The 13493-nt window shown below is 44.5% G+C and overlaps 1 long non-coding RNA gene across 4 annotated transcripts; it reads left to right on the forward strand.

Annotated features, from left to right (window-relative positions):
- The first annotated feature begins 5744 nt into the window (after nucleotides 1–5744).
- On the forward strand, nucleotides 5745–11792 carry LOC144141368 (uncharacterized). 4 transcript variants are annotated; one of them, XR_013316564.1, is made up of 4 exons: nucleotides 5745–6119; nucleotides 6224–6297; nucleotides 7098–7376; nucleotides 11517–11792. It is a non-coding gene; the product is annotated as an uncharacterized LOC144141368 (long non-coding RNA). The 4 variants fall into 4 exon arrangements; XR_013316558.1 differs by having other exon boundaries at nucleotides 5745–6297; XR_013316560.1 differs by lacking the exon at nucleotides 6224–6297 and having other exon boundaries at nucleotides 5747–6119; nucleotides 11517–11791.
- The last annotated feature ends 1701 nt before the right edge of the window (nucleotides 11793–13493 follow it).

Here is a 13493-nt window from a genome sequence, read left to right on the forward strand (position 1 = left end):
GTCATTTGGGTGCTGAAGCAGAGTTACGGAAGGTAATTTAGTTCTTAAGGAATCAATATCGTCCGAAGTATTTAGCCTAAAGCTTAAAACCAAAGCACAGCAAGCACTATTCATGCAGTGCGAAATCGCAGTCGCAGCCAGTCACACACATTTTTGCGAGCGCTTTCTCAAAACAGCGGAGTTGATGGCGATCAACTATTGTGGGGGCTTCGCGGAACCTTACAGCGGAAGCGCTATTTAAGAAATCGCACTTCATCAGCCAGAAAATCTGTAAGGCAGGGTGGGCATCCATGTATGCAGATTGTTCGGCGCAATGGTAGCGTTCGGTGGTGCAGTCCAATAAAATTCCCCCGCATTTCCCCGAGGGGGAGAATGTGAAAGTGCGAATGCACGGTTGTCTGCCCGCTTGCGGCGCTTGCGCTCGGCCCCCGCAGCCCACCGCCTCGCCGCCTTCTCTTCCATCTCTTCCATCGGGTTTGTAGTATCACGTGTACACCACGCAGTTATGAAGCCACTATAACGCCGCTGAGTCGCCAACGCACGCCGCCAACGTACGCCGCAGGGGAGCAACCGAAGACCGGCTTTTGATACATGGGGCAACTGTAACTGTAAACTGTAAATATTCAGTAAGTCTGTTGTAAAGCTGCAATGGCTGCCAAGACCGTTGCGCCGACGACCGCTTGCGAGTTCGTCACCTACATGCCTGCCTGTTTTGGCCTTAATCCTCGGACCATCGGTTCAATGCACCATCTCTGCCGCTCATCGGGTAAGTTGATTTCATCATATGAACATGCGCTGTATGCAAGTTGCGCTCGTACCGTTCTAGTCATCGAAATCGCTGCGTTCGGTCACGAACCGACGTCTTCGCTTGCCTTTGTTCCTCGTACAGCAGAAAACCTCAGAAAAAATGTGGAGGTGCCACAGTTAGCGAGCTGGTTACTATTATGAAACATTCCCTACGCGGTGTGGTCTTTCTATCATTTTGTGTCCCATCCCTACTGAAAATATGGCAACGATATCCATACGACATGAATGATATCATAAACATTTCAACGACATGTCTTCGATATCGCAGAGATTTCAATACGATGTCGAAGAAGCTTTATGACATGTCATTGACATCGTAAGGATTTCAATGACTTATCGTTGTCCTCTGCCATCGTAAGGGTCCGATGTCGCAATGACTTCAACGACATGTCTTTGACATCGGAAGGCCTTCTTCGACATGTCGATCTGCTACGATATCATAAAGGTCTGTTATCGCATAGAGCGGAACGACATGTCAAGAAAAGATCGACAACATCTTCATGATATGAAGATTTCAACGATGAGTCGTAGAATTTCTGCAGTATGTCTTCAAGGTAGTCTTACGACGTGTTACATATCGCACGAATTAGCCCATTGTGCCCTGTGGTTTCTGTAACATATTGCAGACAACATATATTCTGCCTTGTCAGCACTGGAAAAAAGTACAAGGTACAGTACAAAATAAAGTACAGTACAAACGCTGACACTTTGCACTCTCAAGTTTACTTACACAAAATTCAAATTCTTTAACCTTTGTAATGTAATGTAAATTCTGTAATGTAATGTAAATTCTGTAATGTTTCTACGGGTGCATAATTCAAACTCGGTCATTCAGTTAATTCATCAATTGCACTTGTCCACGCTAGAAACTATCTGCTTCTTCATTACCACCTGCTAAAAATATGTCTAAATATCACTAAACAGTTGAAAGTTTAATTTAAGAATGTCAAGACCTCAAAAAAGAATGTTTTGCTACTAAACCAACGTTCGAAATAAAGCAAAACGTTAGTGTAGAGCATTGTTGTTAGCCCTACTCAGTATTCAAAGACCGTATTAAGTTTGGTCATTTTCAAAACTGTCATTTTTGACGTGACCCAATTTGTTGAAAATGACCAATCTTGTTATATAGGTCCTGAAAGTTCTGGTCAGCAGTAGAAGACGAATTAACTAGTTGTGGACTTTTCACCTCTGTTTTCAGTTTGTTTTGTGTAGTTTAGCCTTCAAAATGCTAAAAAATGTCATTAAAATCCATGTCCAAACATAACGTGGACTTTTGTCTTTGCCAGAGTGATATTTATGACGATTTCTGCCCATTCAACAAACTTCCAATGTCCTGTCAAGTTTGCAACAATGAGAATTGACTATGTGCAAAGTAGGGTCATTGAATACAGAATTTTTTTACTATTATATTAACAAAAATTAAAGATACTGAGCGACTGCACTTTTTCATCTTCATGGATAACCTTGTTGGCTCTTCGCAATGCGGGCTTTGTAGTAAATTGCAGTGCTTAAGTTCCTATTGCCCTCTTGTTTTTTGTTCTTGGCCATGTGTTCATCTGTGCTTGTCAGCAACTGGTACAGCCTGCTTGTAAATGGCACGGTACAACCCCCCCCCCCCCATTCTATTTTTTTCCTGTTGCATCTCTTAGTCATAGTCATTTTCATAGTTTTGTTCGCACAGAGCGTTTGTCAACCCGGTCCGGTGGTGTGCATGGCTAGACAGAAAGGTGGATGTGTTTCTTAGTCACGTTCTCTTTTGCAGTATTGCTGTACCCGTTGACAACTGCATACAGATTTCTGGTGAATGGCGCCGTAGAGTCCCCACACCTCTTTTTTTCTGTCGTATCTCTTGAAAGTAATTTCTGTGTACAATGTCTTTTATTTATTTATTTATTTACTTATTCACAGAATATTGCAGGCCCATTTAAGGGCCTCAGCAGGAGGGGCAAGAATATAATACTGCACACAGCTGTAAATCAGCAAGAACAAAAAAAAGATACATCAGATGCAAAAGATACAAAAAGATACATCATGGGTCATGGTTCAATACGATCAAGTGTTGGATCAATATGATCATGGATCAATACGATTTTGAGAGTGTTGCTGTGCTTACTGCCCACCGTGTTAGCCTTGCTTCAAAATTTCGGTGCTTTTGACATCTTTTTGTTTCTTAGTCAATATTGTGTGTGTGTTAGGTTTTAATTCATGCCCTCTCCCTCTGCTTCTTCAATCTGTTACCTATATCCCCCCTACATACACACCAGCAGGCATTTTTATGTCTGCCCAAGGGTTGAACTGGTACTCGGACTATTTGGTCGACTGTGTTCAGCCAACCATTCAATAACCCTAAATTGGACTGGGCGATCTAAACACACAGCTCTTCAACCCTGTTGCAAAGTGAACTGACAGCATTATTAGGTGACATTTAAATATGACACGTAAAAACACAGTGATTTCTACTAATAGCATCTTCGATAAACTGCACCAGTCACACCGGGGCGCACCGGTGCGCCTCTTCATCCTTGATCAACTGCGCCGGTGTGCACCATCTGTCCTCCATAAACCGGGCCACACCGTCGCGGGGCAGTTTTTGGCTGCCCCGCCACACACTGAGGGAGTCGACGGGGCTCCGGGGTGCAATCACAAGATACATTGCGAACAACGCTGGAGAAGCGGCTTCCTCCACCGTCTGCTGCAGCGACGGTGGTGATGCCGCATCGGTGCACTTGTGTGAAGGTGGACAGAGCTGTATGTTGTTGCTGACAAGGATGACTTACGAAATCATTGGGCAATGATGGAGTAAAAGTAAAAAGTTTATTGGCATAGCTTGCGACGGGCTCCGCACGGAGGCAACAACGGCCAGAGATTGTAAATGAAGACATGAACTTCGTGTACTGCAAAGAAGGCTGCATGAATTGCCAGCCAGTTGGAGATTTGCATCCGCTTCGTTCGATTGAATTTTCATGAACAGTCACTGCGGTGCCTAGACCATCAAGCGGAAGGGTGGACAGAAACAGGCACTCGTATCATGGCTTTAACGAAGATGAGAATCAGCTTGTATGTAGCTGTTTAGTTGAAGTGGTGAAAGTGCATTGTTGCGCATGTGTGACGGATATGGGTTTAATGTACACATAATCATTGCCCTTCAATAAATATCACTTTCTAGTAGCGCTGTGTCACATTATGCTGCTGTATTGCCACTTGTGAACATTTTTATGCGTTGCTTTCTTAGCTTAAGAGATGGTGCTTGGGTAGAATTGCTCAGTTTGTCCTCGATCAACGCTCCATGCCGGGTGCACATTGTCACCTGGCACTGTGCGTTGCACCGGTTTTGGGGGCAACCCCGGTGCGTGCTTATTGAGGACGTTATATGTTGACAACCGACCAAAACTAAAAAGCACCATTTATCATTTTCAGTGAAATTGACACCCCTTGTTCCTTCAGGGAATGTTTGTAAGGATCTTACTGGAAGATGCACAAGTTGAGCACAAACAAGGGTTCATCCAGAATTTCGCTTTTGGGGGATTGTCCAAATTCTCCTCATGGGGTGATGGGGGGATTTTGAGTGGGGAGGGGGCATTGAAGAAATCCCTGTTTAAACTTTACAATGCTCCAATAGGAATTAGAGTATTTGAAAACAGCTGCTGATGGGACATGCTTAATCCATAAAAGCACATAACAAGCTGGGGCTTCAGCATTTTTTTTTTCAGTGAAACGTACCATGTACAGCCAAACTGTTCACTGTGAAGTATTTGTTTCTGTATAACAGCACGTTGCGCCGTATCCTCCAAGACGCTAGACGTACACATTTGTGCCCTAGCTGCCTGTCCACACTGTATTTTTCCTTTTTTAAGTAACAGTCAGACGCCCTACCAAACAACGATGTCAAGACATGCTTTGGCTCACACCAAGGCAAGCAGTTTATTGCTGCAGCCTTGGTTGCTTTTCTTTAGCGACAAACTCAATCGGCTGTGCAGATGTATTTTAGGGCGTGTAGGCAGGGATTCTATCTTCTATTTTCACACGGGCCGCTGGGAGCGGCCTGTAATATTCTTTTCGCTCGTCGCTACCGCACACTGTACCTGTTTGCTGTACCCATCACGGTTTTCGCGTCGTTCGTCGCTTCGGTTGCTTTCTCATGTTGCGCCTTGAGCTATGCCCACGTACTCTAACTACTTCAGAGGTTTTCGCTGCTGTCAGCAGTCGTTTTACACAACAGGTTTGCTGTCATTAATTGTCGTATTAGCGTGATGTGGCTTGTCTGCAAGATCGGTGCGTGACAAACAAGCGTTACCAAACTAGCGGCGTATTTCACTTCATTCGTGGCTACCCTCGCTTGCATGGAAGAGATCGGGAATGATCTGAGATAGCTTTGTTGGGTCAAATAAGGGAGCTTTGGCTATATCGCTTGTAACACTAGCGTAGTTGGCCTTGTCAGCAAGATCGGTGCGAGAGAAGCAAGCGCTATAACTGCCGAAATGTCTAAACTACGGTCAAAACAAGACGCAAGCAACAATATCCATTGACACTTTGGTAATTATACTATATTCTTAGCCCACCAAAACCTCTTGCTAGGATAGTGCAGTGGTAGAATACTCGTCTAGCGTTTTGATAGTCGCAAGTTCGAATCTCGGCGAAGATTTTTTTTTTTTTGTCCGTGAGGAATTTAATAGCTTTTTTTTTTACAAGAGAAAGCGCTTGTTTCCTGCTTCCAATCACGTCAACGTTGGCGATTTGTTCCGTCTCTTTCTATAAAAAAGGAAAAGAAACCGCTGAGAATTGACCGGAATAAAGGCCGTCAAAACTATCGAAACTACTTTAACATCAATGTAAATGTGTCAGAGTTTTTCATTACTATGTACTTCTGCGTATGAAAACCTCAGTTTGAAGATATAAACTTGTTATAGCTTTCAGAAACGAAAAGATTATTGCCAATATTCTCGCACTAACACGACTTTCGTCAAACTGAGAGGTGCTGCTATTGCAGCCTGGCAACTATGTCTCACATTGTGTGTGTGTGTTTGTGAGGATCCCGCGCAATCCCGCGTTTGTGCTGTGCTGTTTGCATCAGTTTTATCTGCAGATTTCCAGCTGAAATCAAACTTATAGAAGTTTTATTGCGCGATGTCAGTCCTTCCAACCTACGCATGTGTTGAAAACATGGGCACTGGAAGAACGATCATCGCCGCCCGCCTCAGAAGACTGCGCGTCAAAAGTGGATGGCATTGCTTCCGAACAAAGTGTATTGGTGTTCGCAAAGTGAAGACGACAGTGAAGAAGGATTTTACGTAGGAAACATCGTTCCTGCTAGGGTAAGTAGGCATGTTTTATAAATCTGTACTTGTTTGGAACGGGTTCTGGTGTTTATGGGTCAGCGGTTCACTAAACCCCCATCTCATTTTCTCTTAAATCCTAGGGGACTTGCGTACTTTCTGGGCGACCTGGATTTACCTGTCCACGGTTTCCGCGGCAGTCAGCATCAAATTACGCGTAAGCTAGACCTTAACTACGACGCTCGCGCTGTAGTAGAGGGCTGCTAATTATTTGACATGATCACATCACGCGAGGTTCTTTAAAACCTATGCGTTTTTGCGTTATGTGTCTACCAAAATCTGCCTTCGCGACTGCAGATCCCGTCGAAATTTCGCGTGAGCGGCACAACGCTGTGATCAGTACACATTCGTGAATGCCTGCGGTATACGATGAAGTAACGTGGACAGGAGATGCCCTGGAAGTAGTGTACATGCGAAAAAGCGGGCACTTGATTCCGTAGGAGCAGCTCGCGGGAACTGTGGGGCTCGATATCAGAGGCATCTGCATTGTTGTAAATTAGTGATGAAAGTTAAGCAAGGTGTCAACATCCTAATATCCCGAAATTGAAGACCATACAGAGACTAACAAGGAAACTGTAGGCCCGCACTCTCAACTCGATTTATATTGGAGAATCGAACTTGCAAAGACAAGCTAGGCAATGCAATAGAGGATCCTCAACAAGCACACACTAGTCCCTATTGAAAGCTATGGACCCAGATAAGCTGCTAGCATGCGTTCAATGCAAATTAGCGTAGCGGTAAGCTTTGGATATATCATGAATACCCCAATTGCATTACTGGCGTGTCTAATAAACACATCGTTAATGTGACCTAAATTTCACTTTGGATGTTGCTGGAATGTTCTTATTATTGCCTTGATGGTGAATGTCCTTAAGCGATTACAAATCCACTTGATGTAAGCATTTGATCTTTGCGTGGCCTTCTCTTGTATTTCAACTACTGTCTGTGCACTCACAGATCGTGTACCTTCAGGTGCTGCTGCTGGCTGTCCTGGGTCGGCTGCCTGTCAGTCCAGTTCCCAAGGCTTTGCCAGGGCCTCCCCTGGCCAACCACCTGCTGGACCTAAGCTGCGGCCGGCCTTCCCTTGGTGCTCTGTATGCTTCGCCACCAGGAAAAGCCATTCCTTTGTCTGTCACCTGGCACCAAGTCACTCGGCACACCCCTTCAAACGCGCGTCATTTCCTCGGCCCCAGGCACTGCTGCCATTCAGCGCACCCATCGATTATGTACTTGCAGGTTAGTTATTGCACGTTGTGCAAACTTCCATTGTCATGATGTATACCTGTTAGCAGTGTTCTAGCCTCTGGTTATTGGAAACATTTTCGTGAAGCAGTGCTGTGCATTTTAAGCATGTTATTGGTTAGTGGGGATATTCAAGAGAATCTGGAGGCGCAGGAAGAGAAACCGAACTTTGTTTTAAAGGGTTCATTCGCATGGAATCAAGCCAGGCAATCCTTTTAAAATGTTTCTATACATATGCAGCGGGTGTGGAGAGGGCCTATCCGTAATCCACATACTCATTCAATGCAAGGCACTTGACATAACACAATGCAAACACTTCCAACAACTATACACACGACATATTCCACTTCTTCTTAGGAGACAAGCCCATGTTTTCACTCAAACGTGTTTTCGAGTTTCTTACCGACGTAAAATTTTTACATCTCATTTCTTATCATGCATCTTGACAACCTGGCCCTTTACACCAGTCATCTTAATTATGTTGTGTCTTACTTTGTTTATTTTTACTGAAATGTTTTACTTTTACTTTCATGTCGCTCTCATAACACGACTTTTGTTTGGCGCTCTTTGCCCTTAGTTTGCCTTGCGCCATTAAAACCTAAACACCATCATCATCATAAAATCTTTCTATAAGGCTTGAAGAACTAACCATACAAACTGACGTGGAACTACTTTCTATTTTAGGTAAGCTTAAAATTCCACCTACTTCAGATCCTACTGGTATTATTTACAGTGTACTGAAAAGTACAATCCACACTGTAGAATTCTGATGGCGCTATTTTCAGTCTCTCGACAGGCGCTATTCTCAGTGATGGGTGGATAGCCGAGGTAGTACAAACCTTTCCATCTGGGTACCGTGCTTCACCATTAAACTACAGGCCAATTTTCCTAACAAGCACCATATGCAAGGTTGTGGAACATTTCATTCTCTCTCAAGTCACCAAGTACTTATAAAATTACATCATCATATTTGAATATCAGCATGGGGTTAAAAGTAACTCACAAGGGTTACTCTCGTAAAACGCAACTTTCTGGGATTCTTCAGGGTCTACATTCACCCATTGACGCAGGTTTACACACTCCTGCAGTTTATCTCAATTTTTCTAAGGCATTTGATCGCATTACACACCGCAGACTACTTCTCAGACTTCACCGTAATGTCCTCATTTGGATCACGGATTTTCTTCCTTGTTGAATTAAAGGGGCCCTAAACAGGGTTCCAAATGTAGCGATTTTACGTGCTGTGCGCTGAAGGAACAGCATCCCGCAAAAAATGGTTTAAAAGTGTTGTGTTAAGTATTAGCTAAGTTATTGTTCAATAAAAAGGGTTGGCAATAAGGCCTGGAGCTTTCACCCTGTCCTCGCACCTCTTAATCGGTGTGAATGCTATGACATCACTGACATGCACAAGACCACTTAGAGACCTTACAGTTTCGAGGTACACACAGCCATTGACTCTGCTTGTCACGCTTTACTTTTTTAGCAGGCGACGTGTATGCTCTGCCCACTGCTGGCTGCGCTGAGCTGAGTGGGGCAGTAAGCAGGCGGACCGCTCGCACTGCCGTGGTTGCGTCGGTATGTCAGATGTAGAATGGGGGAAATGAGTGTTTGACGGCCAGATAGGGGGGTCCCAAACACAACATGTTCGCTGGTGACTGTAATTGAAGATTTCCACCTACGATTGGCGGTTCGCTAGCATTTATTGCAGGTGGCGCTGTTGCAGCGAGCAGGTCCCTCTAACTTGCGCAGAAAAGGCTTAGCATCGCCGCAGTTATTCAGTCACCACTTTACGAAGCTGAGCTGATGACGATTACCAGCGCAATCTTTCACTGCACTATTTCCCCCTTTCATGCATTTGTAAACTGATTTCCAGCAATAGTCCCCCTCTGGCGGACAGGGACAAGTTTTAACTGCTGCGGTTCATGCCATATCGCGTATACACTGCACAGCGGGGTCCTTGTCGACCGTGCAGGCAGATGCTTGCCACGCTCACACTTGTAGCGGCGATTCCACCTGCAGAGACTCTCCGTGTTTTTCGGTGTTATTCATACTTTGCAAACAATGCACTATATCCACAAACTCAGCTAAGCTCGTGTAACGGATGGCGACGATCGACATTTGTTTTTCCAAAGATAGCTGTGCTGTAGTGCCGTTCGGCGGAACCGCCGAACCATGCACCCGCATTTCCACCGCAGCTGGGAACGCTGATTAACTGTAGATTTTAGGAAACCCGCCAAAAGCAACGCTGTAGTGTTCAGCACCAGCTTTGCCATGAAGGTTGCGTCAGAGTCGCAAAGTTACGTCAGAGTGTGTGAGAATGGCGACAAGGATTGACAGGTAAACAAGGAAAGAAGCGAAGACCTTTCTTGCACTTTTGTGCAGCATTCGCTTTACGCAGAGGTATTATATTTGGTATACGTTGTCGTGAACATGTTGTCTAGCAATTTTGTATTTGAAACCACTACCTTCGGAAGCCTATTTAATGCCCCTTCAAGTTAACGTCTGCTAATACCTCTACTTATTTTGCCCCCATTAATTTGGTGTCGTCCAAGGCAGTGTGCTTGGTCCTCTACATTTTAAATCTATTTTTATCATCTACCATGTTGCATATCTTCCCGTGCACATCTCGTCGCAGACGGTGTTGCAGTTTATCACACAATATCTTTCGACAACCACCATCAATGCTTTCAAACTGATTAAAGCACTTCTCTGGGTTAGTTGTTCATATCACGCTTGGGTTAGATTAATGCGCTGCTTAGGCTTACGATACAAGGATGGAGACAAAGAAACACACAACGCAAATGGGTAAGTGCAAACAAGCAACTATTTGTTCTTTGGAACGCCTCCAACAGCTTTACAGAAAAGAGAAGAAACAAACACTAAAAAAAGGGTGGGGGGGGGGGGGGGAGGGGGAGATTTAAGGCGAGAAATGAAACAACGAATCTTAAAAAGCTGACTCTCATGCCAATGGGTTTCACAAGAAGTTCCATTTCTAGTTCCGTTTACACGTTGACGCGGAAATCTTAGTTCTGATTGCCGAGTTTTTTTATGTTATCTGAACACGAAACCAACCAACTTACAGGCTACTGTTCCGTTGAAGCGGCAAGTCCGTTAAAGCGATTTCCATTTATCGAGATTATACTGTATATCAAGGAGCTCTGGGTGCAGCTTTTTGCTTTACTGGAAGCTGCACTAACATGTAAACGTCTGGTTGCAGAATTCAAGATAGTGGCTCAGCTTTTAAATTTTATGTCAGTACTCTTATAATAGTGGCGAAGGATAGGGCAGATTGCATTAAATGGTTGGCATTAAGGGTTGTACAACCTGGGCACCGCCGTAATATTGCCATATATATGAACGTGTTTCATCTTTACAACAAACAAGTGAGAGCCAGTACTTTGTGCGTCTTTGCGAAGTCTTTGTCAACTTTTCACGTTGTCATCATATTTATGTGTCTACTAATTTGCCCAATGGCATGTTTTTTTTTTTTTTTCAACACCACTTTAAGCAGTGGTGACCATTCAGACATGGACACCGCTTAGTTGACACGGGTATTGTAAACCTCATTGCTAGGGCAGTGGTTGTTTGAAGGTGGCATATATCTGGATGCCACCCGTCAGCCACTAGCAGTCAGCAAAGCAGTGGGTGCCATCGTCCTCCTTAGTCTACTTGCAGGCTCCTAGCTATTGCAGTTATAGGTAATGCAAGCTATAAGAGGCATAATAACAGCTTGGTTTAATATGAACTGCACAATAACAGGTTTTTCAATGTACTTGTTTCCATGAAATGTTGTAGTGCTCCTCAATTTTGTGGGTTTTGGCATTCTAGGTCGACTTTGTATAGTGAAGTGTCAAGTGCACTACAAAAACCCTCTGCCCCATAGTAGCATTAAATGGCTTATGCCGGTTGCGACCCTTATTAGTGAGACTTTGCCAAGTTTGGTATTTTATTGTAGGAAATAAGGGACCTCTGAAGATATCTTATTTTTGGCATAAACCACTGCTTCACTGAATATTATAGCAATATTGCGGACAATGGCTTTAGTGAATCTTGCAAATATTTCTCGAACATCAAATAACCAAACTAATACTGTTTTACATTTGTGCTCATAAATATCCTGATGAACTATTGCAGGAGGCATCTTTAAGAAGAAATGCTTCGTAGTGTGTGAGCAGATAGAGCTGTTAGGAGAAGGTATGGACTTCACGGAAGCGATGTGCGTGGAATTTCTTCTCTACTATGTATTCAACATGGTGTACCCAGGAAGCGTAGCCACAACACTGGAATTCATTCAGAGGTGAGTTTGATCATGCTTAACCTACTCTTTAGACAGGTGTCCTCATTCCAGGATGCCTTTAGCTCGGGCTGCATCGACACCCCTTCCAATTAAGCGTACCTGATCTTCGAGGGGTGAGCTGGCCAAGGCTCTCTCCGAAGCTTTGTGGAAAGGTGGGTGGCGGAGTCTAGGGTAGAGTCGGTGCCACCACCCACTAAGTGTTCAAGCAAACGCCGCCTGTATAATCATTGATTCATTGCATAACGCGTGAGCGAAAAATGGCCAAACAGCCACTCTCCTGCTGCTCTCTCCTACCCTTTCCCACTCCGTAGCCTTCCTGCGTGCTTTCATGTCCGTCGGCCAGCGCCGCTACTCGGAAACTGTGCAAAATAGTTGGCTGTTTGTTTAGCGTTCCTCAGGCAGCGCTCCTACGCTTTGTTGTTTTTCACCATGACTGTCTGTCTTGGTCTGTTGCTGATAAAACCGCGCCACGGGCGCAAAATCACTTGTACTGCCGCAGGCTGGTGCCGGCTTTGCGCGCTTACCTACGTGGATCACCGGCCCCGAAATTTTCTGAGTGGGGCATCCCCGCTCTCTCCCCTCTGCATTTTGGCGTTGTTTTGTCACCGCTGTTCGCACTCCGCATCAGTACGCAGTTTTAAAATTGAGGACTGTACTGTAGAAGTGCCCAGACAGTGTGACCGGGCCCTCAGCTGCTTATCGTTTTGTTTTCTATAACCTTCTGAAATTTACAAGCATGTGATATTCTTGGAAAGTAATGGTAAAAGTGAGTGCCTGAATAAAAAATGTGTATGCAATTTTTCTTGCCTACATCCTCCTGAGAGAAAAATATCAGTAAAATATTGGCTGTACCCTCGGAAAATATCGTTTTTCTGCTCGCTATTTGTCCACCAAAAATAATATGTTCTTACACTACTTCAGTTCCGCCTTTGTCAGTTATCTTTGGAAAAATACAGCAAGTATGAAGCGAGCGACGTGTTGAACGAGATCCCCAGTGCGGCCAGAATTAGCGCCATATCGCAGCTAACATGTGAGCGAAATGGCTTTTGAAACCCAACATGCAAGCTGACAGACACACGTCGTAGAAGTGGGGCAGTGTTCGCGACTCGCGAGCAGTGACATAAAACGGGATGTCCGCCAGCGCGTGCCACATAGTGGATTAGTGCCTGAACTAAGCGTCCCTACCCTGCCCATTGAAAAGCACGCGACGCGTTAGGCAATGTTTTATACAGGCGGCGTTGGTTCAAGGGTCAGAGGCTCACCCAGAAGCAGCAAAGTGGAGACAGTTGTGTGCAGTCAGACCGAGCAGTCTGGTCAGGGTGTTGGAAGGTGTTAAAAGGGCCATGAAGACAAAATACGAGTTTGTTTTATTTGAGGGAGTTTTATAGTACCCCTGGCACTTGTCCAGCAGCAAACAAGGATTTGTTCACTGAGAAATTAAACAATTTAAGCCAACATTTTGATTCTCCCGCTGAATTGTGTTTTGGGACGTCAGCGAATGAAGGGCACAAATAAATTGTAATAAAGAGCGGTACGTTTGTAGTGAGGTGGGTGGCTGCGTGGGGCTGAGACATAATCTGGTTTGTATACTGAGGTCATAGCTGTCGAGAAGGACAAGGTTTACTTTTCTGCTCAAAGAACAAGGCGCATTTAAAAGCATTAGTATGAAATACGCATGCAGCTCACTCAACTCCTCAACAGCTATGAACTCAGTATACAAACCAGATTTATGTCTCAGCCCCACGCAGCCACCCACCTCACTACAAACGTACCCCTCTATTATAAAAATTTATTTGTGAAATAATGCTGCAAGC

The sequence above is a fragment of the Haemaphysalis longicornis genome, unplaced genomic scaffold (genome assembly GCF_048455015.1).
Source record: "Haemaphysalis longicornis isolate Haplotype H1 unplaced genomic scaffold, Haemaphysalis longicornis Haplotype H1 scaffold_1, whole genome shotgun sequence".
Classification (NCBI taxonomy): domain Eukaryota; kingdom Metazoa; phylum Arthropoda; class Arachnida; order Ixodida; family Ixodidae; genus Haemaphysalis; species Haemaphysalis longicornis.